The 27,190-nt window shown below is 48.3% G+C and overlaps 2 protein-coding genes across 16 annotated transcripts in view; both read right to left on the bottom strand.

Annotated features, from left to right (window-relative positions):
• Window positions 1-12,685, bottom strand: part of LOC119388046 (dnaJ homolog subfamily B member 6) — a 351,281-nt gene extending 338,596 nt beyond the window's left edge. The window contains exon 1 of the mRNA XM_049413809.1: window positions 12,588-12,685. The gene's annotated coding sequence lies outside the window, so the exon portion shown is untranslated. The remainder of the gene's footprint in view (window positions 1-12,587) is intronic.
• LOC119388044 (histone deacetylase 4) overlaps window positions 1-27,190 on the bottom strand; it is a 552,121-nt gene that overhangs the window by 183,635 nt on the left and 341,296 nt on the right. The window lies entirely within an intron of this gene.

Raw genomic sequence — 27,190 nt, 5'->3', positions numbered from 1 at the left:
GGTTTCGGGCACGCAAAGATTCATGCACAGATCGACCAAACTTCTCGATCTCTGCCGTCAAACAGAGAGGAGAGAGAGAAGCGTAGACGGCGTCATGCTTTGCGTGTCGCCATCTTGTTCGTGTGTGTATAAGTGCCGGGTCTCACGTTACGGAAAGTCCTGGATGATGGAGTGTAAGTGGGTGGAGCTCATTGGCCGAGACGCAGACCGCATTGATCGTGGCTTGTACACCTCCCAAATTTCTGCTGCGGTTACAACAGACGTGCATATATAGCTGCGTGCTTGTGAGTAATGTTAGCCGCTTGGATTATATAACTTGCCCCTTCATTAAATACACATTAAATATCTTCACGAAGTCCCACGGGAATCGTACGCTGTATTCGCAGAGATCCGCAAGCGTGCAAAATGCACATGAACCACACGGTTTAGACATGAGCGAAAATATCGCGCGCCTCAGTTCAATTCTGTATAGTTGCTTGCCCTTTGTTCAGCATACATGCGGTTCATTTGGTTGAAAACCAGCTATAGAAGAATGTTATTTTTTACTTCAATTTAATAAATCAGTCGGCGCAGGAACGCGCCTACGCTACTTCCATCTTTACTGTTGTTTGGCTGTTCCTCTCTTTTTTATTCGTTGACTGACTCCAAACAATGATTATGAACTTAGGCCCTCAGTCGAGCTATAGTCTTTTCAAGACCCACATAGTTAATTGCAGTGGCTACGGTCAAAGCGGGAGCCATATTCACGACCACCACTACGCCATCATCATCATCATTATCAACAACAATGACAACAACATCAAGGTGATATTAGCGTAGCGGACCTTCGCCCGTCCTCGGTATAGTGTGATGGTACATGAGGACCCCGAAGCAATTCAGGTCGCCCCTTACCCTCCTCCCCAGCATTTTAAACAAGAGAGTCGTGTACGCCATCACTGAAATGACGCGTTGTTTTTGCAAGCGCCACTAGGTCGTCGTCGTCACTGCCGCCTTGGAATCACTGGCGCGCGCACATGACGGCCTCCTTTGCCACTGTGTGCGCAACCAAGGACGCCAGCGGAACAAACGCGCGCTCGCTCGCAAGTGCAGCCTCGCGCACGCGCAAGTGCGGCGCGCATTCACAAGTGTTAACTGCTCCGGAGCAAGGCACAAAGTGGAGGAAACAGCGGGGCGCGGTCACCTCGCAGCGGTCACGCGGCCCTGGTCGTCACAGCTGGTACCTGTGGTTTTATAATGTGTACTGCACTGTCTAGGCTGCACGAGGAAACAAGGACACGCTGGCCAACAATGTAAGCGCTCTCAAAACAAGACCGAGTCAATGATGAGGCGCATCTGCAGGTTGCACAGAAGGAGCGGACTGTATTCGTTCCATATCATCCAAGCTCGTGGAAAATATCAAATGTCTTTTTTTTTTTATGTCTCGTGTTTTCGAGGTATACCGTGGGAGTTCTTTCTTTGATCGATCGTATTGCGCAATGCTCCCTCCTAACTATTTCCTTCCTCCCATCCACGCGCACAGCAGTGCAACACTTCAATTGCTAACGGCCACAACGCCGGTCACGCGTTCATATCCAAGCAACGATTGGAAACGGTTCAACGTGAAATGCCAAGTCACCTCGATAAAATATCAGACTGCCATATCGGAAACGGCTGATCGCCGACAAGCCCACGGTCGAGAGGAGCATCAATTGCTGGATAACGGCAATTGCTGGATAACGGCAAACACGCACGTGGCCGTGTGTGCACACTCGAGGGCCTCATTTCTGTACGTCGCGGCGCCGGGCTTTTCGCGCACGACGCCCGTCACCACTTAAATTTGTGGGTTATAAAAGCTTCGCTTAAAAAAAAACCAAGCCGGTCAACCAGCAGTTTTCAATCACCCTGGGTTTTTTACGCGGTAAGAGCTAATGTCACAAGAGACACTAAAGTGCGAGCAATTGGTCATTAATGGAGTGCGGATCGGTCGAAGGCGACGCACGCAGGCAATCAGGCGGGGCAGGGCCAACGGAAATGACACGGAAGGGCTTGGCGACGCGAGCGGCGGTTCTATTGCGAGCAAGGTGCAGGTGACGTGCCCAGATATCTTATCGGAACTTCCTGAAATTAAAGCGAGACCGGCGCCTCTGGCAGCGGCAGGCGAGGCAAGCTTGGCCGACTGTAGTCTGTGTCTGCGCCCTTGCAAGCATGGCTGAAGCACCCACTCTACCGCCTTTCAGCCCTTGCTTCTTCAATGTATCTCTTGACTCCTATACGGACCATGCTGCCCGCCTTTTCGTTTCTTTTTCTTGAGTTGAATATCATCAGATCGTTTTCCGTGCGAATACTGTATTACAACGTTTAAAGCGTATTACTTCTCGGAGCACGAATGCACGCCTCCCTACGGCCGAAGATTACAAAATTAAGGAAACATTCTAGAAAGGTGCATCAAAATTAGATTACCTACTCACTCGGTGCACTAATAATAATAATTGCTGTTTGGGGTTTTACGTCCCAAAATAAGATGCGATATGAGAGACGTCGTATATAGTGGAGGGCTCCGGAAATTTCGGCTAGCTGGGGTTCTTTAACGTGCATCTAAATCTAAGCACACTGGCCTCTATAGCATTTTGCCTCGATCGAAATGCGGCCTCCGCAACCGAGATTCGATCCCGCGGCCTTCGGGCCAGCAGTCAGGCACCATAACCACTAGACCACCGCGGCGAGTATCAATGCAATAAATTCATGCGAGCGCACTTGACCTAACAGAGTGCTGCAAATGATCCTTTTGAAAGTCATCTTGATGCTATACGTGTTACTATAGAAACGTGGAGGGCATTGCTATGTTGGCGTTACGACTCTATCGTGGATACAATAGTGATTGACAAATGATGAGCGTTAGCAAGTCGAGCGTATCCGTTGCTCCACACACACAGCGGTGTCCACAAGCTACACAAGCTACAGTAGCTTGATTGTTACTGACGCGTGAAGCACCTATAGCAGTACCACGCTCCGTGTTTATCGCCTTCCTTAATAGTTTTTAGGGGATCAATGTAGATTGACAGCAAGACGAACGTCCCTATCCGAGCGTACGGCAGCTCTTAACAACAACATTAGTCTTATATGTACCAAAATAAACCAACTACAAAGCACAGTGAAGCCTACTCCAGTGCACCGTAGTTTATGTAATGCTTTCACGAGGTCCTATGGTGTTCGTACAGTTTGCACTATTGAGCTCATAATGCTACCCACGCATGTCGTGCACAATCCATTCAAAATGCAATGTTTATTGCTTATGTCGTGCGTCACCACAGAGACCCGGAGTATCCCATTAGGCTGCAGTAGTTACTCACAATAGGTGTAGGTGACGTAATATCACGAGGAAAGATGTCACGTCGCAACGACCCCACGCCGAGCAACTGAAACGAAGCGTGTCGTTGGGCTTCCATCACGCCTTTGTCACTGGCGATGTCCTTTAGTATCAGAAGGGACATTCACCACCCATGAGTCAGCGGCAGTGTGTTCAGAGACCAATGGGCGCCAATTAAGGACACAATCGTAGTTATTACACTGAAGGAAGAGGCGAAGAAGGAAGGGCACGTGCTGTGACAAGCACAAGACACGAGCTGTATAAGCCTTCCGGGAGCTGTTGAGACTCAGAAGTTTGGTTTCAGTTTATACGTGCAGACGGGCGCATTCGTGTGAGGCGCCTGACGGCCGAATCGTTAGAATTTCTGCACAAATAACAAAACACCAACTCACTCGCTCGCTCGCTCAGTCACTTAGGAAAAGCTTTCGTTAGCAAAGCGTTGAGTTTCAGCTTTGCTGGTGAGAAGAAGCAACAGCTTTACGACACGTATACATTTTTAAACACCCCGTTTCGGGCCAGAAGAGTGAGACGCGGGTCTAAGTTGGTTCAACGTGCCCGAAGAACGCAGAAAACAAGACAGGCACAATGGATGCTCACACACCAAGAAACATTAAAAGACTGTGGTATTTTTATTTTTTTTTTTTTACTGTCTTCGGTTACTGTGTTGTTTATACGCCACTTTTGGACCAGAATAGCAGTGAGTACACGAGGAATGTATAGTTTACGACGACACGATAACGCTCTCGGGTGGGACAGCACAGCGACATGACGAAATGTTCCCGAGTGTGCTTGCAGCGATATTCTTGTTTTGACCGAATCTGTTGCACATGGAAAGTGCTCGGCTCGCGAAAGACAGGCGGCACAGATTAGCCGATCCAATCACGGAATGTGCTTGTCAAAGAAGTTGCAAGGAGGACGCGAAAGACCAGCTTCAAAGCACTCCTTTTTTAACGCCCGAGTTTCTCTTTACCCCTTCCATTTCATCTTGTGCAGGCTCATGAGACTGACGACAGTATTTTCGATAATCTCAAGGGCAACTCTTAGCTGTAAGTCAACTATATAGCTTCTTTTCTTTTTTTTCGTAAAGAATAATAGTTATATTATCTTTATCTATCACGCTGCCAGATCTGTTGAGTGGCAGACACCACGTCGGACGGGTTGTCTGATTCTTCATTCCTATTCTTCCAGTGTACTGACCTTGCATTTCTTCCTCTTGCCTCACTATAAACCTACACGGTGCGAAGTGAGTGTCGGCTCTTTCGACCGCCTGCGTGCTTCGTCTGAAGATGCGCTTACTCACCACTGCGGCCGAACGAATCATGCGATTGCGTGACGGCAGGTGAGGCCCGATCGTGCACCTCCGGGCAAGGGTGAGTGGATGCACTCAATCGCTGACACGGCAAAATTAGACAGAGCAGTCATTAGCCCTCTGATGGCGTCGTGCATATGAGACATGCACAGAACGCGGAAGGGAGATGCCGATGACGCTGTCGCGTGTTGTGTCCTCTCGAGCTCGTAGTCATGAGCGTTGTGACTATAATAGCAGGTACGCTGAGAGACAACCGCGCATTGCACTGCTGATAAGGTGCTCGACCCGAAGGTTTGCGCGATCGAATCCCAGCCGCAGCGGCCGCATTTCGATGGGGGCAACATGCTAGAGGCCCGTGTGCTTAGGTTTAGGTGCACGTTAAAGAACCCCAGGTGGTCGAAATTTCCGGAGCCATCCACTACGGCGTCTCTCATAATCACATCGTGGTTTTTGGGACGTAAAACCCCAACAATTATTATTATGCACAGCTGATAAACGCTGCATATATGCGCCAACAATGCAGTGCTTCTTGGGCAGATATTCGTAATCAAACGTGTTTAAGAATTAAGATAAACCTCCTTAACCGTCTACCACAATTCGCTAGCCGCAGTAAGGACGAGTCACACGTATAGCACATACAGCGTGATTTCAGCTGGTTTATTCCAAAGCGATATCGTCAAATGTATATGCCCATTCATGTGACACCGCTGGGCATTCACACTGTACTCACGCGGCATTCTGAAAATGAATTTTTTTTTCCGTCAACGCCATGGAAGCTACGCTTATACATTTTTTTATTTTTATTTGCACATTTCATTCGCCTCGATAATAAGTTTTTTTCTCTTTTATATAAGTACGTATAAATTTTCCAATTCGTAAATGATGTTCATACTTTCTTGGGCCGCAATTTGAGTGCTCGTGTAAATATACAATACAAGACGCGCACTTCAAAACAGTCCCGAAGGCCATCTGGCGCATTCATTTGATCGCGAACATTACATAGTTTTGGCAGTACATACGGTAGTGAACAAACGTACGATACCGTACTCTGTTCCATCGCAAACACTGTAACATGGAATACAAAGTTGCCTAGCTTATGCAGACGCTCAACGCTGGCCATAAACAGACTATATGGGGGCGCCATGCGAAAGAACAAACAGCCCCCGCTCGGGCCCCCGGCAACACCCCACAACCAACCGATCAGTACTGCAGGTCAGCGCACTCGAAGGGCGACGCCCCGCGCGTTGTGTTTCACTGTTTCAGCTCAGAGAGAGATAGAGGGGTGGAAATGCGGAAACACTGAAGCGGACGGCGCATCTCGCATGCAGCCTGACCCACCCTGCCGCACCCCTGCTGTGATGACCGAGCATTTCCCAAAGTGTAACGGGCGGTGCTCCCTTTTCGTGTATCCAGGAAGCAACGCAAAAAAAAAACCGCCCTGTATAGTGAATCATCTGTCGTATCGCCCACTTTATTAAAAAGCATGCGCTACTGACCGGCGGCGGCAGATGCGCGATATTCTGGTCAGCAGCAACGCTCGACCAGAGAGAAGCGACCGGACGCGCGGACAAAGACCCCCGCCGCCGCCAGGTACGTGACGCCGCTCCGCGTGACTTCTTTGTTTACCGTCGCGCACGTACACACACACCGTGCACCCGCTGCTCCGGTGGCACGAGCGACAGTCGGGCCACACCGGGGGCAATAAAACAAAGTCAAATCGGCAAAATGAACCAAGCGAGAAGCGGGATTACAATATAGTACAAAAAGAGGGCGTGCACAGAGCACAAAGGAACTGGAAGCGGCGAGAAGAGAGACAACCGAAAAAAAAGGGCGGAACAAAAAAAGGGACAAAGATGGCCGCAACCCCGGCACATCCGTCGGTTACAGGAAGCGGATATACTGTGCAAAGGAAGCGGGTGAAGCGGCACTGCCGATTTGGAAAGGAGAAAACGAAAACAAAACGGGAACAATAATTAAAAAAAAAGAAAACGACCAGCGAGAGATGGTAGAAGTGCGCATGCGTAAAGGCGTTCTGTTTTGTGGTGTTGCCACTCAACTCGAATATCGTGAAGTATACTTGTGAGAGCTTTCCAGCTGATATGTCTACTGAAGGGGAATAGCTCGACACGCCGCATGCTGACTGGACCATGACTCCAAGCGGTAGATAATGGGGATGTCGTCCCATGTACCAGATGTGACAGAGAAGGCCAATCACAATGCACGTCATTAGCACTCTCCGTGAGAGCCATATCACGGGGCGAAGTGCTCTCATAATCACGATGTGATTATGAGAGACGCCGTAGTGGAGGGCTCCGGAAAATTTCACCATCTGGTGATATTTAACGTGCACACGGGTCCCTAGCATTTTGCCTCTATCGAAATGCAGCCAGGATTCGATCCCGCGACCTTCGAGTCAGCAGTCGACCAATAGGCCATCTCGGCGGGTTCGGAACGAGAAGGCCTCGTGAACATTGCTACTGTTGAACACGTCTGCAGTGGAGCGAAGGCCTCGCGTGAGCCCAACTACTGCCCAGTAGTGCCTCAAGAGCGGCGTCCAGTCATGAACGCTCCCATCGTTCTATACAACGACTGTGGTATTTTATCGCCATTTTAGCCGATCTGTTAAGGAGTGCACAGTACTTTGAGGCAAGCTCAACGCCAGCGTATATACAAACAAGCAGAAGACACCTGCCATTATGGCAGCATACAGCACGCCAACATAAATACAGCACGCCAACACCGTTCTATACCAACGTATCGGCATACAGCCACAAAATCAACCGCCCTTTACAGTGGTGGAACTCGTGCCTTCGGGCTTGAATAAATCTTTACACACCCATCTCGGTTATGCGGCATTCCTCGTGGGCAGCAGAAGACGGCGTGTCATCCGTCTCCATCTTAGAGAAGAAGCACGCGCGAAAAGTAGCTGGAGATGCCACTAGGCGACCTTGAGCTCATGTGATCTGCACAAACTGGTGAATCACGCGCGCCGACACTCGGGAAGTGTTTGATCTGGGCCTCCCCTTCTTGGAGCATTGCGGTGGGGGCCCATCTTAAACGAGCATATACGTGTGCCTGTGTACATGTAAGTGGAGGAGGGTTGAGTATATTTGCAATGTGGCACGGAAGACCATCACCGATTTACGTGCACATACCCGTTTGAAATAGGCAACAAAGAAAAAGGATTGAATAACAGAGCAGCCCTTATTCATTTTGATCCATTATTTTTCGAGGGTTTCAAAATGTTCAGAGGTGTAGAGGGTTCGTCCCCAAACAGCGCGTGCGAGTGTACAAAAGTACAGTCTGAAGCTCCGGCCGCTTGTGCAGCTGGTCCAGCCAAAGTGCGGCGCACCCGCGGAGATCTGACCCCTGAGGCGCGGTAGCTGCAGACAAACACAGGAGATTATCAAACGAGTCGAGAGCGCGCGGTGTCCACTTCCAACTTTAAATATTGATACGCGGGCGGGTAAACATAGTCTGGCCGCACGCCTTCGAGAACTCCAAAGGCGCTGGAGGTTCAAGTGTACTGGAACGATAGCTTGTGGTGGTGTTACGGCAAGCTTCACAAAGAGAGAAGTTCCGTATGTACAGTCGGCGTCAAAATTTTTAGAAGCCACTAGGTCAGAGAAAACTTTCAATTTCCCAGCAATCTGTGGTTGTATATTCGGTTGAACTGCGCTGTGCATGTTGTTAGCGCGCCTTTTAGAACAGGCCGGAAATCTAAATTCAAGGCTTCCTGCCGAGCAGCGGAAGCATTCAGCCTTTCTGTTCTAGTGGTCTCTAAACTTTTGGCGGTGAGGTACGTTAATTGCTCTGTCCTCAGCTGAATTATAGCTGCTCTTTCGATCGTGTCCAATAGAAAACGTTGCCGAGGACTAATTCAATCACTGGCGAATAATATGCTTCGAAGATAGACCAAGACTTTCAAGCACAAGTTTAACAATAACAGAATGGTAAAGAGCGACCCTGAAATGCGCTTTACCACCGGTTCGAATCCGTGAGAAGGGTGCTACTCTGGACATTATCGAATTCCTCCATGTCGTCGAATTCCGCCATCTAGCCAACTCTGATTGGTCGAAAGGGCTCCTACGGCCTCTCTGATTGGCTTAAAATGCCACCGTTACATAATTTGACAACATGGCGTAATTCAACACCAGAATCGCACCCAGGACGAATATTTCGTTCCCCGGGAAGCATTCTTTTTGAAAAATCCGTAAGGATGACCTTTGGAGCTTTTTTCTACAAAGGCTTCATAACCACAGTGCTATAGCGAAATTCGCCGTTAAAAGCGGGTAAACATATTTTATTTCACTTTCGGTACGGAAAGAAAAAAATAACTGTCTCTCTCAAGTTAACCTGATCATAAACCACTGTCTTCTCTCCGTACCTTCAAAAGTTCATCAAAGGGATCACGAGTCCCGGCTTCCTGGTATAATTGTCACACTATAGGAACGGTAAAGCGCGCTAAGACGCACACACACAAAAAAAAAAGGACGCACAGAGCGCTACTTCCAACTGAACTTTCAGTCGGAACTAGTCTTGTGGTGCGATGTAAAAGTGTCACTGGCGTGCGATATTGCCGCAACCAGCCACCCATGACGCTGTTTGAGCCAAGTGCGGCTGAGATGACGTTGGCACCATCCTGGCCCTACGCCGAAAACTCTCGTCGCGCTCGCGCTCGCTAGGGGCTCGCGCCGTCTCGGTGGCCAAGGCACCACCGCTATTCTTATCAATGAATGATGCGCGCGCCCCAGGGAGTGTGGATGAGATGTAATCACGCTACACGGCACGTTACTAGATCTAAACTTATCGTCGAGTTAGTTTATTATAGCCCCAGCATTAAAAGCCTGCTTCTGAATGCAAAGATACGCGTACTCCTCCACCACTGCCAGTAGCTATATAGCAGGCCTATGCGCTATACACGCGCAATGAAGCTGAGTAGTACTGTTCGTCAACGAGGAGTAAGACTAGGCCTCTTTCCGCTACGAATGATGCGGACATTCGTTCGTCGGTGAACGCTTATTCCATCACTATACCGCAGTTACCAAATACGAGTCGTAAGATAAACCTTGCAAATTTTACATTTATTCGACCTGTAAACTTCCGCATGCCCACCTGTCCGGCCTTACTCTTACCGAATAGTTTCCATGGTGACTTATAATAAAGAAAAGATAACGGAACAAGACGACATGGAGAGTTGGCGCTCATCTTGATATATGTATCCCATGGAAAACACTAAAAATATTTCGTGATTTTGACTTCTCTGAACTCAAGTTTCATGCATGAAAGGGCCCATAAGCCACTCCTATAGCTCAAAGTCGAGAGGAGTGGTGTCTTTCTCGCATTCACCTACTATTCCTATACAAGCGCTTTCTCCTCCTCACCACTATTCCTTCATAAAATATGTGCACAATGTCAGCGGTATAGCGTCTAGCCTATCAGACTTTCGCGTTTTTCGGCATATACGCTGTTATCCCGCTTCGCAGTCGAAATAAACGCACAAAACGAAGTGAAATCAGTTTCATCGCACACGATAGTCGTGCGAGACAGCCGAACGATTGTGCGGCCTGCATGGGCAAAGCAGGGTATAGGAGACAATTCACAAATTATATCCCTCGTATATGAACCAATCGACAGGCTTAGTTCCCATGACGCCAGCAGTTCAGTTCAGGCGTGACGTCGTGAGGAAAATAAGTCCTCGATTGGTCCATATACGACGGATATCAGTGAATGACGCGGGGAGTTGAGAGAATGACGTGCTCGTTCTGTGTATTTTCAGAGGTCAATTAGGGCCCTTGAACTACGTACGAACCAATATTCATTATTTCGTTGCCTGTGCGCGTTGTACGCCATCTCTAAGCAGTCGAAATATCCACCATTTTCTCTCGGGGCCAAAAAAGAAAAGAAAAGAAAAACTGATTCTCATGTTTTCCCGAGAACGACATCAATACATACATTAAGTACTAATCACAAAAGCTGTTTACTCGTGCACCACTGTGTAGTATTTTAACTTGAGAACTTGGAAGCATGCGCGAACTCAATCTGCGTTGCTGCGGAAACCGCCGTTTTGCAACAGAGGGGCAACGCACACACGCCGCCTCCGAAGCCAAAACAACAAGCTATAGGGCAAAACACACGCATTTAGAAAGAGCAGCTCGCTTTATGGCCAAGTATATACGCTAAAGTCGGCAGTGTCCCGCAAGGCAGCGTAACTCTGCGCGGGGCTGAACGCGTAAGCAGTGCACGCGTGCATTGCAGCTGCCGAAAATAAAACCCGATTACTGCCTTGCGGGGTAACCTTGCGGAATATGCGCCAGTCTGCGATGCGCCACTGGCACGCGAACAGCTGAGTCAGGTGCTCTTGCCATAGCAACACAGATTTGGTGTCGCCGCTCAGTTCCTTGATGGACGACAAATCACGTGGACTGCTCCCTTGACTTGAAGTTTAGCGATATAATGTCCTCTTGTTAGCGGTATGCTATGATGGTGTGGTGTGTGGTGTGTGTGGGTGTGTGTGTGTGTGTGTGTGTGTGTGTGCGTGCGTGCGCGCGTGCGTGCGTGTGTGTGGGTGTGTGTGTGTGGTGTGTGTGTGTGTGTGTGTGTGTGTGTGTGTGTGTGTGTGTGTGTGTGTTAATTAGATATGGCCCAAGTCTGCTCTTTTGAGTTTCACAGCAGCGCTTAATTTCTAGCAAGTTCTATTTAAGGGCACTGCAAACAATTAGAGAACGAGAAGAGAGAGAGAAAGAAGAGCCAGACTGAGACGAAAGAAACAGCTGAGTGTGTGAAAGCAGCAAGAATACGATGTGCATTCCGTTTTAAGTACATGGAGAAAGAAGCAATCATAATAAGAAAAGGCTCGCTTTTAAGTCGGAGGTGTAATGGCGTTTGAAAAGGGGAAAGGTTATGAACTTTCTTTTTCTTTTAGGTCGTGAAGGGGCACTTATTTCGCCGTACTACAGAACATAAAAGGCGCAACAACAGGAACCTACGAAGGCAATTTTCTTGGAAATAGTTGAATCCAAAATGCAACTGCCATAGATTATACCCAGTTCAGTGTTCTCTCTCTAGAATTTTGATTTTTACTCGGCTGCGCTGATTCATTCAGCATTGGCTGCGGTGGCCTGCTTATACCCGATACCGTGGCTTTGAGTATACAATAAAGAAAATAACCAAAATCATTCCGGCGCGCCCACCACGGCGTCTCGCATAGCCCGAGACGTCCTTGGCACGGTAAACCCGTAAATTAATAAATAATGATATACGCTTCACATCACACGCTATTCAATTAAGAGCTCTCAATGTACTTGTCCATATAGTTTGGTGCAGGGAGGAAGGAAGAAGAAAACGGGAGAGGGGAAATGCAAGCACGTTAACCAGCCCAGAATAAGCGGTAGTCTGCCCTGAACTGGCGAAAGGGATGGGGGAGATCGAACATTACAAGTGTAAAGAAAGAGAGAGAGAGGATGCAGAGTATTTTTAAAAGTTATTTAGAAAACTACGTAGTGCTTTTCTGGTTATTACATCTTTCTCTCACTCTCTCTCCCCTATCGATGTGGTAGCTGTGGGCGGTTATTTTCTAACTTGCGACGCACGAAGCTTAAATTTAAATCCCTTCAAGTACGCAAGAGCGGATACGCAAGATCTACCCAAGAGGCCAAGAAATTTAGCATGAAAGGAATAAAGATGCCGTGATTACAGCGCACAGTGATTAAAATAGGAAAAGCGAATTGACCGGAGGAATACGGCATAGAATCAAACATGTGACTTAAGAGTTAGATAACTTTGAGATCGCCAACAAGAACTCCGGCTAAATCTTCCTCCTTTAATCAGTCAGTCCCCCGTTCGACAGCAGCTCGTTAATTTTCGACTAGCACGATAGGGACCACTCTGGCCTTGACCTCTCAGACAAGACAAGGAAGAACAATCGCTGACCTTGACTTCACCACGTGTCCACTGCTAGGGTATGGACCGTCTAGCAAAACAGCAGGTCAGGGGCAGTCCGCGCTCGTCCAAGTGGAGGGGAAAGGAATCAGGGGCGCAAGGTGCGCTCGCACGGAGTGGGTGACGAAAAGAAGCGCGCTGAATCACCGGTCCCGACTTAGGACCCTGGCAACCCCGGTATAGCGCACCGGTGGGGCTACTATACCGGGGGCTGTCCAAAAAACGCGCGACGCGGATGCAGACGTCTCTCTGGCACCGCGAGTCGACGTCACGAGAACGCGACCCGCACGTCAGCGCCGACGCGCGACGTTTGTGTGACGTACGAACTTACTGCGTCGCGGGGAGTGGCAGGGTCGTCGGCGCTAAATATGCTTCGCGTGGAAAACGTCCCGCAGGGAACAGTCGAGTAAATGCGCAGAAGCGTGTATAGCGTTCATTCATGGATACCGTGGCAACGATGCGCAGGTGCGTGACGACAGCGTCGAAGGCTGCTCAGTCGACTCGGAGGTCCTAGACGCGTGTTTCGTGCGGGGAATGAAGAACCTGGCAGTAAAGCCTGTCACAGGCGCCCGTAACTCCTACATGAATATCGTATAAATGTTGCAAAATGTGAACCTCTCTTCTTCATCTTTCAGTCCGCTTTCCCAGTGAGTAGACAAGGAGTAGCCCTGCCTCTGCCTTCTTTAGTCTCTCTCTATCTTGCACAACGAACTTACACGTGCTGCCCTTTATAGGGGGTGTCTCGGTGCAGCGTTACAACAAACTGCACACAAAGTCGACACAAGGTGACGAAGTCCCATCCCATATTGCGTGAGAGACGCGCTTAGCAAAGTTTTCAGATGTTGTTACTTAGGTCTCTTCACGGACCAGTGTTATTTACACTCAACCACCGCGGTTAAAGAACCCCTACCGATATTGTACGAGTAACAGGACTGTGGCCTGGACATCGACCGGCCAAGGTCAATCGCTTTTCTGAGTGTCAACACCATGACAGACACCGGGACTCCCCCCCCTTGCGTGAACAACAGGTGTCTCACTCAGCAGCGAGGTGCGGATTAGATCGGCGACCGCATTGACTGTTCTTATGTGGTTGTCGTTCCATGGACTCCATTTGGATTTCCCCTACACTGTAAAAAAAAATTACTCCCAGGTGGGAGTAAAATGCTTGTCCTCTAGCGACCCCCCATTCGGAGTTTTTTATACTCCGGACTTCCGGAGTAAAGCATTTACTCCGGCTGGCCGGAGTTATTGCGTGGCGCCTCCGGAGTGTTTCTGCCGCTCCTTCACTCCGGCTGGCCGGAGTTATTGCGTGGCATCTTCGGAGTATTTTTCACTGTTCTTGTACTCCGGCTGGCCGGAGTTTTTGCGCGGCACCTCCGGAATATTTTTTTGCCGTTCTTTCACTCCGGCTGGCCGGAGTGACTGCGTGGCACCTTTGGAGTATTTTCGCCGTTGTTTCACTCCGGCTATCCGGAGTTTTTCGTGTCACCTCCGGAGTATTTTACGAATCTCCTTACTCCGTCCGGACGGAATTTCAGTGAGATGCATCGGGTTTATTCTTCTCTTTGCTTCGCTGCTACAGTTTCTTCACTCTATGCTGATCATGTCACGCGTTGGTTACATAAGGGAATTCTCATCAAAACACTGCAGTCACTGAGTACTTTATCCACAGACCTCTAGCAGATGAAAGTCAAGAGAACACGTGAGTTCTTTTTATTTCATTTATTTACAATAAGCTGCAGTTTCCTGTTCATAAGCCAGCAATTGGAAAGCAATACAAGAAACAAATATGCAAAAGGCCACCAAAAACAAAGCAGAAGTCAGATCACGTGAAACCAACAGCGCTCAAGTTTTCAGCGCAGCGTGTCGAAATGAAGCCCAGAATGCTGCAAAAGAATGCACAACAAACGAAGGAAGCGTAGTCGCCGGAAACCATCCACGACGGACCATCCATCAGATTCATTGACGACGCCAGGATTCAGCTGATTTCTTCCTGCATAATTTAGCAAAAAAGTAGTACATGAGAACTAAGTCATGCCACAAACACGAAAACTGAGGACACTGAAGCCACAGATACTCATTAAATTACATACAGGGTGGCAGTCCATGAGAACACCCAGGTTCTACAGCATAGTCAATACTAAAATTAACGACACAGTTTGACAGAGCAGCACTAATTAAACGGACCACACAAAGTACACAATACGCAAAGAAGTCAATATAAAGAAGCACATCCCACATACTCTGGTGTCAGCAAGCCGCTCTATGATAAAAACATACCTCCGCGCCGCGAACAAAGTGCAAAACGCGCGAAACTTTTCCATACAATTATAAATCGATACCTCTACTTCTGCTCAGTCTTTTCAGTACTCTCGACGAAAGTATCACGAATGCCTCTCCCGATTAACTTGCTAATTTATAAAATATCATTACTGGTTATTACAGTTGCATTTCAATCTGTTCTTATCGTCCTACTTCCCGCATATTAGGCGCTTCCAGTTTTTATGCTTACGACCGCTCCATAAGAAAAGCGTTCCTCTATTCTGCTTTCCAAAACAGGCTTCGAGGCAAGTTGGTGTTGTACCTTTCTTTCTTAATTTGCTGCTCCCGCTCTGTCATGAAACTTTTCGTAACGGACATTTTTCAAAATAGTTATTGCCTGGTAAGACGACGATGTGTACACAACTACTGCACTTACAAAAACACGTCGATCCACCTCGTAACGCTTGGCCCAACAAAAAAAAAAAAAAATGCAGCCTCGCTCACTGCTTCGCATGAAACCGATTCCCACAAGGCGTGGGACCTGCCGAATATTTAATACCTTGTTATTCTGTCTACATGTAACATTGTCTCCCAACATTTGAAAAGGATACCCTACGTCTCTTATTCGATCTTCGGCTTTCTTTACGCAATGCTTCGCCGATCGCACATGTTGTTCCTCCGGTGACATCGTGCAAACTCCTGTTCCCGTTTTGCTTTCATTTTCTTTTCGATGCGTCGCGGATTCTAATATTTCAACAGCTATCTTCAGTCTATGTATTTCATGTAGCTTGATGCAACGAAGGCCGTCGTTGGCGGCCGGTGCGCGAACAAGGCCGTCGGCGACGGCGATTGCAGACGGGAACCGATGGAACTGGATCTACTGCCCAGCTTTATCCCTATTTGCATAGCTGTTTGTGCCGCCTGCAGTGCAGCCTGTCTGCTCGGGCTTGGTTCCCGGGGCCTTTCGGCAGCGCCGGACACAAGCGACGAGAGCACAATGAAGCGCAGCCAACATCCAGCACCGCGTCCCCGCAGCTAGCGCCTGCTCCTTTCTGGCACTCACATGCCATTAGTCCGCGCCTCCACCCCAACCCGTTTCTGTGCCAAGCGACCCCTGCCTTCCTTTCGCAGTCCCGTCATTCCCACAAAACTGGTCTCGACACCCTCTCTCCCTTTCTTTTATGGACGGACCACATTCTCCGAAGTGCCAATTACATTCCTACATTGATATTTCGGATGCCACTTATCATATGAAATAATTTTTTTCGCCAAAATGAGCACTTATATGCGTTCTAAAAATCTGTACCAAACACATTTCTCTAGCTCAATTCGCTAAATATATAAAAAATTAATACTGGTTGCAGTTTTCCATGTCCTATTAGTTCCGTTTATATGAAAGATCAAGAATATTAACACTTAATGATAGACCCCGACCTGACGTATTAATATCGAAAGCGGACAAAAATTACCTTTTATTTATACTAACCAGGCCAACAATATCTGTTTACCAATTTGATTTACTTATCACTTAACTTATCTTTATTGAATTAACCCACAACTATGATGTTTTCCATGGATGCATATCGCTAGGGTCACTCCGCGCTCCGAATATTACAGTGCTGTGTTTAAGTTACCGCAGTTGTCCATATTAAAAAAAAAAAAGAACACCTGGTCCAAACAACGCGTTTTCTAAATTTCCGCTGGATTTTTTTACTGCCATCCTGTAATGCCAACGTAGTCTTCGGTTTTTTTTTATTGAAATGATGAAATAGGAGAGGTTGGTGCCATTATAGTGGCACCGGCCACTATAATGGCACAAAATGCAATACAGTAGAACACATAGGAAAATACGCACAGCCGAACATTACATGGCAGTTCATAAACGTCTAAAACGTCTAATAGGTTCATATGTACAAAATACGCATGGAGAAACATCACATGGCAGCTCATATACGTCTAATAGGTTCATATGCACACAAGTGTTGTATGACAAGTTCAATGGAAAGTCAGTTCACCTGTATACGTTTCAAACTCAAATATTCTGTATTGCTTGACTACACAGAAAACACACTGACACAAATGAGACACATAAAACAAACGCACTATCACAAACATAACACAATTCCTTCTGTATGAAGGGGAAGTCGACATCGTGTGCAGTAGGTCAATATTTCCATAAAATATTCGATCTCAAGAAATTGAAGGCGCGACAAGCGCTATTTTCTGAAGACTTGCCGTTGGCCATGGACCTAGTTTTTTCGTCATTGTGAAAGGTCTTCTATCTAAAAGTAGCAGACTTGCTCGTAATACTTTTCGTTGTGATTCATATTTGTGCACTCGATAAGTAGATATATGTACATCTTCGTCAGGGTCTCTTGGTTATCAACATAACAGTACCCAATTTTAGCATTTTCGAGAAAAATGACGCAGAGATAATTCACCAAGACTCACTCAGGTTTGCGCCGCACCCGCGACCGTCCGCTTGTTCGCCACTCGCGAGATCACATGTTCGTTTGCTGCACGGCACCATCACGCGATTAGGGCACCGCAACTTGCTGCTGTCGATGAGATGACAACCTCGTTGACGCTTGTAGTCGCTTGTAATGTCCGCAAGGTGCATGGAACGATTTTCTTTTCCGAACACGGCGAAGGCTACTAGGGAGACAGGGGATTGGAATGCAAGGCAAGCGAACGTCGGACGGTTGGACGGCCGGCGGCTTGTCGTCAATTCTTGCTCGCAGGCCTGAAAACCTGTCTAGGAGGGTTGGTGGAAACCGGTCGGCGGCGAGGCTGCCTACGTCACTCCTCCAGCAGCCAATGAACGTCGCTGAGCGATGCCGCCGACGTATTTGCGGCACGTGCACCGGAGTATATTCAGGGAATGGGCGCCCTTTTCTCCCATCCATCGGCCGCGGGAGGAGAACGGCGTGAATGAACGTATATACTCCGGCAAATTCCGATGTGTCGAGTTGGGGAGAGGTCACGGAGTTAGGCGGGAGCATCATCATCCCCAAGACCTCCCAGCTGGGTACATTTTCGTTTACAGTGTATGTGCCCTTGTGGGCGCCTCACATTGCAAAGCCACGTCCTTCGAGCTAACTCTAAATAAAGACGTTTTCGGTCATCGTAGATAGTTGCTTAATTTGAGTGCGATGACTGGCTCAATGCTGACACGACGGTGGACATGCTATAACAGGCTGCCATCTTCTACGAAGTGACGCTCATTGAGACGCCCCCGACTAACTTTATCATGTGGCAATACTTTAGCCGAGAGCAAAATTACATTCTCTCGGTACATAATTGCCACGTCGTTATCTCATTATGAGGCTGATTTATCGTCGCTCTTCGTGCGCGGCGCGGCCAGTATCACTCTTTCGTTACTCGGGCATCGATGTGTTATCTCGATGTAGCGAATATCTGGAAGAGGCAGAGAGATAACGATACACACTGAAACCGAGAATACGCGGCTTCAATCACGAGGACCCGAAGACTGGCGAAGTGAAGGGTGCGCACCAATTAAAGCCAGATAATAAATGAAGATAAGGCATGTCTCAACATAACAGAAAATGCGAAAAAATAAAGCAACAAAAAAGAATAATAGAAAGTGTCAGATTTTTTTAGACGACAATGCTTAAACAATTTCGATTAAAATAGGACATGCGTCGCGACCTTTCTGCTTGAGAAAGTCACTATACCGTGATAAGCGCTATTTTAAGCATTTATAATGATAATCACCATTGTGGTCGCCATAGCTGGTAGCGCGGCTTCGCGCCAACGACCCATTCACTACAATAACTTTTTTTTTCCTTTTGCGGCGAACGCCTCGGCATAGGAAGCTTTATCATTAAGTCCCACCAAACCAAAGTGCGCCGGGAATCGAACGAGCGACCTCTGCTCGCAAAATAAATTTACACGCAAGAACAACCTATATAGGAACGAATAACGATGGCCAGGAGTAGGGGGAAAATATGAAAATTCCTTCCTCTTAGGCAAATAATGACTCTGCACAGGGTTGTTCGCATGCGGCGTGTGCTTTTACGATTAGTCTGTCGTTAACGACCCATTCTGCCAGCGCCGGGTGGCGGCGGTCCTCGGTTGGTGCGGGCAGTTTGCCAGCCGGGGCCCAAAATGCTTCGCCCCATCGACGCTCGTTGTAACCTTCCTCCGGCATGGGCCTGATGACAACCAGTGATCGAGTGCGAACACTCTAGCCACTCACTGCAGGGACGCGGCTGCACTGCTGAGCTATAGGCGGCGTTATAGAAAGAAAGGAAAGCCGCAGGTCGACGAAACAGACGGCTAATCTCTCAAGGTAACGCGCTTGTCAGGAATACTATTATGGTTTCTGCACCGCAAGGCTGACCTTTTCTTCTTTCTCTCTCTCTTTTCTACACTGCGGCGGCGCTCCTCGCGGTACGACTTGTGCAAAAACCTTCAGCGCTTGACGTCAAAAGAGGATTGAGAGAGAAGTGTAAAGAGGTTAACCAAGATTCTGCCGGTGTGATTCGCAAGGACGGTTTGGTGTGTGAATGCAGCTTCCATGAATATGTACGGCCTCGAACGTACTTAACCAGTGCACGTCTTGGGCGTCTTCTCGTTCTCCTCTGTACTTCATTGTTCGCGTTCAGTCTGCATGAACATTGTCACGACGACAAAGCGAAGCGCAGTTGTGAAACCTGTACTGATACTCGCCCTTGATGCGTTTTCGAAATCTTAAGTGCGATGTCGAGAAGGAATAATCTCTCGGTGCACTAATTCCTGGTTGTGTCAGGTTTTTTTTCGTGCCGCGTTCTGAGGCATCGCCGTACAGGTCATCTTTTGATTTTTGCGCGTCAATCGATTGCACTTGCAAAGTTTCGAATCCAGTACATTACTGTATAATAGCAAAGTTGTTAAATACATTTATTTAAACACAAAGCTGTAGGGCTCGGCTGCTGACACGAAGGTCGCGAGTTTGATCCCGGCAGCGGTGGGCGCATTCGAATGGAGGCGAAATGACAGGCCCGTGTACTGTGCGATCTCAGTGCAGGTTAAAGAACACCAGGTAGTCGAAAATTCCGGCGCCTCCCACTACGGCGTGCCTCATAATCATATCGGGTTTTGCTACGTAAAACCCCAGATATATATTATTATTATATTATTATTATATTATATATTATTATTATTATTATTATTATTATTATTATTATTATTATTAAAAAGCTCTAGGGCCTGTTGGCATATTATGATTAAATTATTGCCGGACTCGCAAAACAAGCAAGGAAAAAAAAGTCAGTTTCGCCGCAAGGGCGGAGTAATGAATGCGATAGCAAGAAAAGCGACCCGTGATGGACGCGCTGCTACGCTGCAGAAACATCTCCCCGCCGGCAGCAACTACCACGTGAGCAGACAGCGGAAGGGCAAGGTTCTCCCTGCGCAAATATTAGAAGAAGCGAGCGAGCTGGCCGACACCTTTAAGTGCGCCCGTTGCGCTCCTCGCGCCATCTCGCTGGTAATGAAGAAACGCTTATAAGCGCCTGCCGTCTCTGAGTACTGCGGTAAAGGGTGCGTATATAATGCTCGCCGTTAGCTACCAGAATCTGCGTTTTGTGGCATAGTGGTTAGCGCCACGCGCTGCGGAGTGAGAGATCGCTTGTTCGATTCCGCGCTTCGGAAGCATTTTAGGGGCGAAGCTCCTAAGGCGGCACCCGTTCGTCCCTCGTAGTCGTAGTCGTAGTGCGTAACCAGTCTTACGCTTTGACCTCCAAGGTGGTGCCGGTGGGAGATTTTTCCTGTGCGTTGTTGAACAATAAAAAATTCGCAGCGGTAGCTAAAAGCCGACTTCTTCTGTCTCTCATTCCCATTAGCAGCCATTCTTTACCTCCAAGGTAGTGCCTGATGAGATTTCTCCTGTGCGTGATTAAACAATAAAAATTTTGTTCAAAACGCCGTTGATTGATGAAATAACCAACGAAAGACGCCAGATGTTTTGTAAAAGCAAAACGGAAGAACGCCAGATGTTTCTAAAGCAAAACGAAAGACGCCAGCTGCTTAACGAAAGACGCCAGATGTCTTTTAAAGCAATGGTTTTCTAAAAAATGAAAATTCACAGCGTACATGTAAAATTAAAGTGAGCTGCAAGTCGTCATAACTCGTCGAACCTTTAGTATAACGCGCCCGATCTCACGTCGGTGATGATGTACTGGGCAGAATTCACGGAAGATTCACGGTTTACCGATGAACCTCCGCAGCTTCGCCCACTCATCATCATTCACTCCGTGGATATGCTGTGATTTTTCTGAATTATTTTTCTGTGGGACTTCTATACACTATATATACATATATATACGGTGCATGACGGCGGCGGTAAAAACCAGCCGAGACTGTCCATAATTGCTATCGCAAAAAAGAGCACGGAACATGGGCTGCACCTTCCGATGGTGTCACGCGTGCTTGCGGTTAGAAGCACTACTCTCGTGCGTTGTGTTGCTGCACAGTCCTTGACATCGTCCGTCATTCCTTCACTTCGTGTTTAGCTGTAACTGGACACCAGATATTCGTGTCCCACAGCTGGCGTTGGCGATACGATAGCGTGTGGAGTTGGACACAATGTTATCCAGACGGACGCTACGACCGAGGAGGATGAAGTGGTTGGTAAGAGGAGCGGCTCCCTGCCGATCAAACGAGTGAGAAATTGAGTTAATGATCGACAATAATTTAAAGATGTGCCGCTCGGTGATATAGCGAGAACAGTCTCTGCTGTAATTGGTTCCTCAACAAAGATCATGTGTCGCCATTTCGGGTAGTGTAGAGAGCTGTCTTAGTCCCTTTCGACTGTATATCGGTTGTGCAATATCGTAATAGCGATCGGTGTTTTGAGCGACTAATCATAGTTTATTGATTGACGAAATGCCTTTGTCAGACCGATGGTTTTACTAGAAGTGTTGCCCACTGCTGCACACGCACCATCTAAAGAGAAAATGACAAATTCCTTAACTCTGTAAATACATGCAACCGGCTATATAGTATGCAAACTTTCTGGGCAGCAGGAGCGACCGGGTGGCACAGAAGAGCAAGGAAACTCCTACTCGTCGCGGAAGGTTAAACGATCAGCAGAATCTCCCAGACCACTGACAGTGGACGAGGTTCGAATATAACGCTATCGTGTTACGTTGATCAGATACTGCCACATATAAAAGACATATCGCAGTTGCGGCGCCCTTAACGAGTACATCGGACGTCAATTTACCGCCGCCGAGATTTCGACTGGCAGCCAAAATGTAGTGCGACTTTGGAACAACTCCAGCTGCGAAATAGGATTTACGCCGAAGCCATAGAACTGCTGAGCGAGCAGGTTGCGGACGGACGTCGGCCAGCTCGTCCAACCACCTCGCGTTGCGTGGCGAGCCGAATTCAAGTTCACACCGTCCCGCGAGCATGCGGCATCGGTGACAGCAATGCCTGCATAAAGGTGGGGCCACACTGTGTTCCGGCCAAGGCTTGCACGGCTGCAACGCATTCTTGGTACGCGTCCACACGCTGCCACTCCGCATGACAGCTCGCTTGCGCCACAGGCGTCACGGAGATCACCTTCCGCTCTGTCGGCGACGCCGGCAGGGACAGCTGTTTGTGTTCGGCAACTAGGCACGCAAAGACGGGTTGGAAATGCAAGTGTAAATCACTCTGGCGAAGTCTGGCGCGGAGCCGTGCGCGAAGGCGACATTATTAGCGCTGTTTGCTTGCGCGCGTCTCTGAACCACGGATATATGATGATGTCAAATACTGGGCTATAGTTAAAACTGGGATAGTTAATCTTTACGAAGGGCACGCGGATGAAGGAAGGAAGGAAGGAAGGAATACAGGATGCGGAACGAAACGGAACGAGTCGTCGCTCGCTAGCGCGGAAAACTGTCACACGGATTTCATTTTTTATCCGAGGTAATCCGTCTTTCGCTGGCAGCACGTTCACAGTTATGCTCACCGGTTCTGGGAAGCGGATTTAGAAACTGCCACTGTAGCTAGTGCTAATGGCTAGAGAAATGTTTTGCGGTTTCTAAAGAACGACGCATGACGTAGACCGAATATGTAGAGCAGGTCCAAGTATGCGTACGAAAATAAGCAATAGGCGCAGACGCTGAAAAATATTATCTCGAGCCGAGAGAGCATAAAGATATCTTTCGAACAGAAAGGCACATTTGGGATATCGATGCATCATAAAATATCAAACGAGAATAGCGAGATTTTACTTAAGACTGACAATAACTGTCTTTTTCTTTTTGTCTTTTTGGAAAGTAAGGAGGGTGACGAGATTGTTAACGTTGCGCACACTCGCCGTAAGGTGCGATGAGAGGAGACGCGATATGAGACTCGGCATGAGCCAGCTATAAATTTCAATCAGCACTTCTTAGGCAAAGGGGAAACAGTTTTAAGAACGTATTTGCAAGTCGATGCCGAACATAGTTCGCTATCGATACGGATGTATGTCCGTCGAGACGGGCTGTTACAATAAAGGAAAAATTACGATACGATAAGTTGCGTGAGCCACAATATCAGTGACTTAAAAATCAAGCAGGTGTCTTGACGTCAATCGTGATGTCACACTTATATCCTGATATGCTCAGTGTCGCGCGCAAACCGAAACTTTGCTGATAAAAGACGGTAGGCGTGCAACATGGACGCCGCAAACGAAACTTTACAATTATTTGGAGAGGGAAATGTCAAGGGTGGGTCCCCATTTCAATAAACGTTTATACATCCATACGAAACCATGCATTAGCACGTACAGCTGCATTCAGCTTTCCAAGTTTTGCGCAGTATACGGTCTAGAATGATCTTGCACTGCCACCATCTGAGCGTCATCGCAGGCAGCGGTCTTTCCATTGTTTCGGATCGGTGATTTTCTTGCTTTCTTTTCCTGCTTCGTCCCTCTCCTCTGCGAGGCGGCTATCAGTCTATTGTGCGTTGCCGCCACTTCCGCAATCACACATCCAGCGACGCCAGCTAGAGATCACAAAAGCACCTTATCAGAGCCTCGCGTCTCTCAGACGGGCTGCGCACTCAGTGTCGGGACAAATGTAGACGTATCGGAGTTTGCAAAAGGGACAGAGATAAAGTTCTAGAGAAATGCACTCTTTCTTCGCTTGAGTGCTTCGTATATGGAGGCAGCCGTCAGCGCGATAAAGAGGTATATACCGCGGCATTGGTCTGAATGCTATCCTGATGGTTCGAAATTCAGTCCGACCACGAGCCAATGGCAAAGCGAAATGTCGGCCACTCCAAGGGCGTAAGTGCTCGTTCCCATAGGCGTGCGCGCATGGGTGCTCCATTAAGGGGGGCGAAGTTCGCCGCGGCGACCCTCTCCCCCCACCCTTTTTGCTCTTCCCGAACCCGTCCCACCGCGCAACACAGCGCAAAGACGGACTCCTTTCCATACGCGTCGTAGAATCGTCTAGCGCAACACAAAATGCACACACTGGTCAGTCAGTGATGCGCTCTGGAAATACCCGAAATACGCTCATCATAGGTACTGCCACTTTGTGTAGAAGCACACGTTTGCGCTGATTATCACCTGCTGTCGTAATAGAACGTGGTGGTATAAGACGATATGGACATAATCGCGACGCTCTTCGCGCAGGCACACCAAAGGCTTCCCACTGCTTCCCTTCCGTAAGTGCCCACGCCGTGGGTTCCAGCGCGGAGATTCTGAAACTCTGCCAAATTCTGCTAATTGAAGGATCCTACCGAGGGGGCTATAACGTTTGCCGTGGTCGCCAAATCAATGCACCGGCTTCCCGAGAACCGAACATTGGGGCGTGGGACTGGCCGACGCTTCTTTTGAGGGGGACCTGACAAGCCAGCTTGGCCAAACCTCATCGAGGCAGCGCCAGGATTTCACAAAGTGCCACTGTAGTGGCGTCTATCGAGACGGAGATGACGGGGCGGAAAGCTGTAGAGAGGATGCGGTGTGAAGACGGAGGGCGACTTCGGCGCCGTTCCAACAGTGCAGCGAAATACCGTGGCTTGACGCAACGGCGGCCATATGTCTCCGACGAGGGAAGGACCCTTGCCACTTGGCTGCCCTTGACAGCTTTGAGATGCCCGTCGTCCATCGCAATATATTGGCGGCGCGCTGGGCTACCAATATAGAAAGCCTGGTTCTTCGCTCCAAGACTGGCTCGAGTCAGAACAAGTACACTGAGAAAACTAAACTAGTTAACCGTTAGCTCTGAAAAGGAAAAATGAAATTTGCTGATCGTCAAAAAAATAATTCGTTCAAAAGTGGAAAAGATTAGGTGTATAGAGCAGCCTATAGAAAAGATCGCTCGTTCGAGGCACTTGTATACGTATCACACTCACACAAGCAAAACGCAGTGAAGCGAAAGTGAACACGACCTGTTCGCCCGTTTTATGGACCCAGTCTGAGGCTTTATGCGTGATATGATTAAATTACAAATACTAGGCCACGTTTGCGTTAGCTTTGAGATATGTATACCCATACATTGAAAAAATCGATCATATACATTAATATAGCATAATATAACAAGCATACTACAGTCTATATACAGAAGCTGAGTGTAAATTGAGCGCATCTACCGTGTATCAGCCGAAATATGTAGAGCGCTGAAATTGAAACCAGAGCAACAGCGTGCACGTCTTACGAGTAATTACGTGAACGTGCGGCGTGGCATCGTTTGTTATCCTGCTTCTAAGCACATTGTCAAGCGTACGTTTTAGAGCCTGAATTAAACCATGTAGTGTTTCTAACGCAGGTGAAACCTTAAGCAAACATGCGTCCGAGTAGTTTCGGAATTAACGGCGTTGACTTGTGAGCATTGCAGCACTTTCCGGAGCGCTCGATCGCCGTCTTCCATGGCCGAGTCCATAAATCTCCTCTTAAATCAAATTCACGACATTTCACAGTTGTATGTAAAGTGTAGTTCCGTCATTGGCCCCCATCCTTCGTTAATAGTTCCGTTGCCGCCATTGTTCGGTTCGCCGTCTAACTAACCGAACATACCTATACTAAATGCTCTGCGAATAATAAAAACCCGTGTAAAAACCAAAACAGAGCAGTACCTGCAGGCGCCGAGGGTTACGTCACGAACCCCGGCGGTCTTTCCTTTTCCTTGAATGCGTTCCGATTTGCATCGACTTTCCGCGCATGCAGTACACAACTGGCGCGGGTCCTTTATCTCGACCTGTGCAGTCGGCGCGTTCTCACATGCAGCTGCGTTATTTTCAAAGCAGGGCGTGCCCTCGTTTTACCCCTGCAGCAGCACGGCCAGCGGAAAGCGCGTTTCCCATTTTCGTACGGATGTATGCAGAAGCCACTCCCACGGTGGCACCGCTAATCAGCGCGCTGTCAAGGTTGCCAGCATGAACGGCACTCCGCCCTCAGGGCGTGAGACCTCTGCAGCGTAAAACTGCGCACGTATTCCAGGAACACGAGGCTGCGCACAAGAGATGCTATGACGGATCACTCGCATACACAACAGCTCGCGACATCTTTTTAAGCGCGGTGAATTAAAACGTATACCTAATTTAGAGGGCCAAGAGACCGACACACACTGTGCGTGCACGTCAGTTAACTGTGCTGCAGTGTCTAATACATGCGACAGAGCACTTTCCTTTTACTCTATCCTGCGCCAGCGTGCACGTTCATTAACCTTGGACATGCATATAGATGCTTACAGTCAACCGCATAAAATCGATGGTAGCACAGGTTGCGAGAAGTCACATGATTACGACAGAAACATTAGACGATATAAACAGACATATAGTTAAATACATGTTGGATATGTTTGCATAACCACATAATTCATATAGTGCGCTACTCCAGATGACAATGGTAATGCATAGAATGACCAACTGATACGTAGTACGCAAGCACACGACATGCACAAGCACACAGCGAACCAACGGCAAATATAGTGTCGGGTTAAGGACAGGGCAGTGTCCCGGATGAAAAGCCTCGGCGCGCGAAGCACCGCCAGCAGAAAATTACACGAGTGAGGGCGCGGATATAACCATCCCAAAGTACCGGAAGACAAAGGGGTATACAGACGCTGGCCACGGAAGCTGTGACGTCAAATTGCGCTTACGCTTCATGCGCAGCTGCCTTCCGACCAGCTCGCTCAATTTACGAGACGCGGGGCCACTCAGTCAACCAACGCGGGGTGACAGAGCGTGACGCGCATACCAGCGCACGTGCGCGGCCACGGCTCCGGACAGCGAGGTCGCGCTAATCTTCTTGCATAACGACGCGCCGCCGCTCCCCGTGATGTTCGGCCGTGTGCTCTCAATCCGATGGCCGCGGCGAGACACGCGCGCGTGAGCAGTGACCTACGCATACG

This window comes from Rhipicephalus sanguineus, chromosome 3, assembly GCF_013339695.2.
Source record: "Rhipicephalus sanguineus isolate Rsan-2018 chromosome 3, BIME_Rsan_1.4, whole genome shotgun sequence".
Lineage (NCBI taxonomy): Eukaryota > Metazoa > Arthropoda > Arachnida > Ixodida > Ixodidae > Rhipicephalus > Rhipicephalus sanguineus.
The sequence above is the reverse complement of the archived record's forward strand: the minus strand, read 5'-3'. Positions and strand labels throughout refer to the sequence as shown.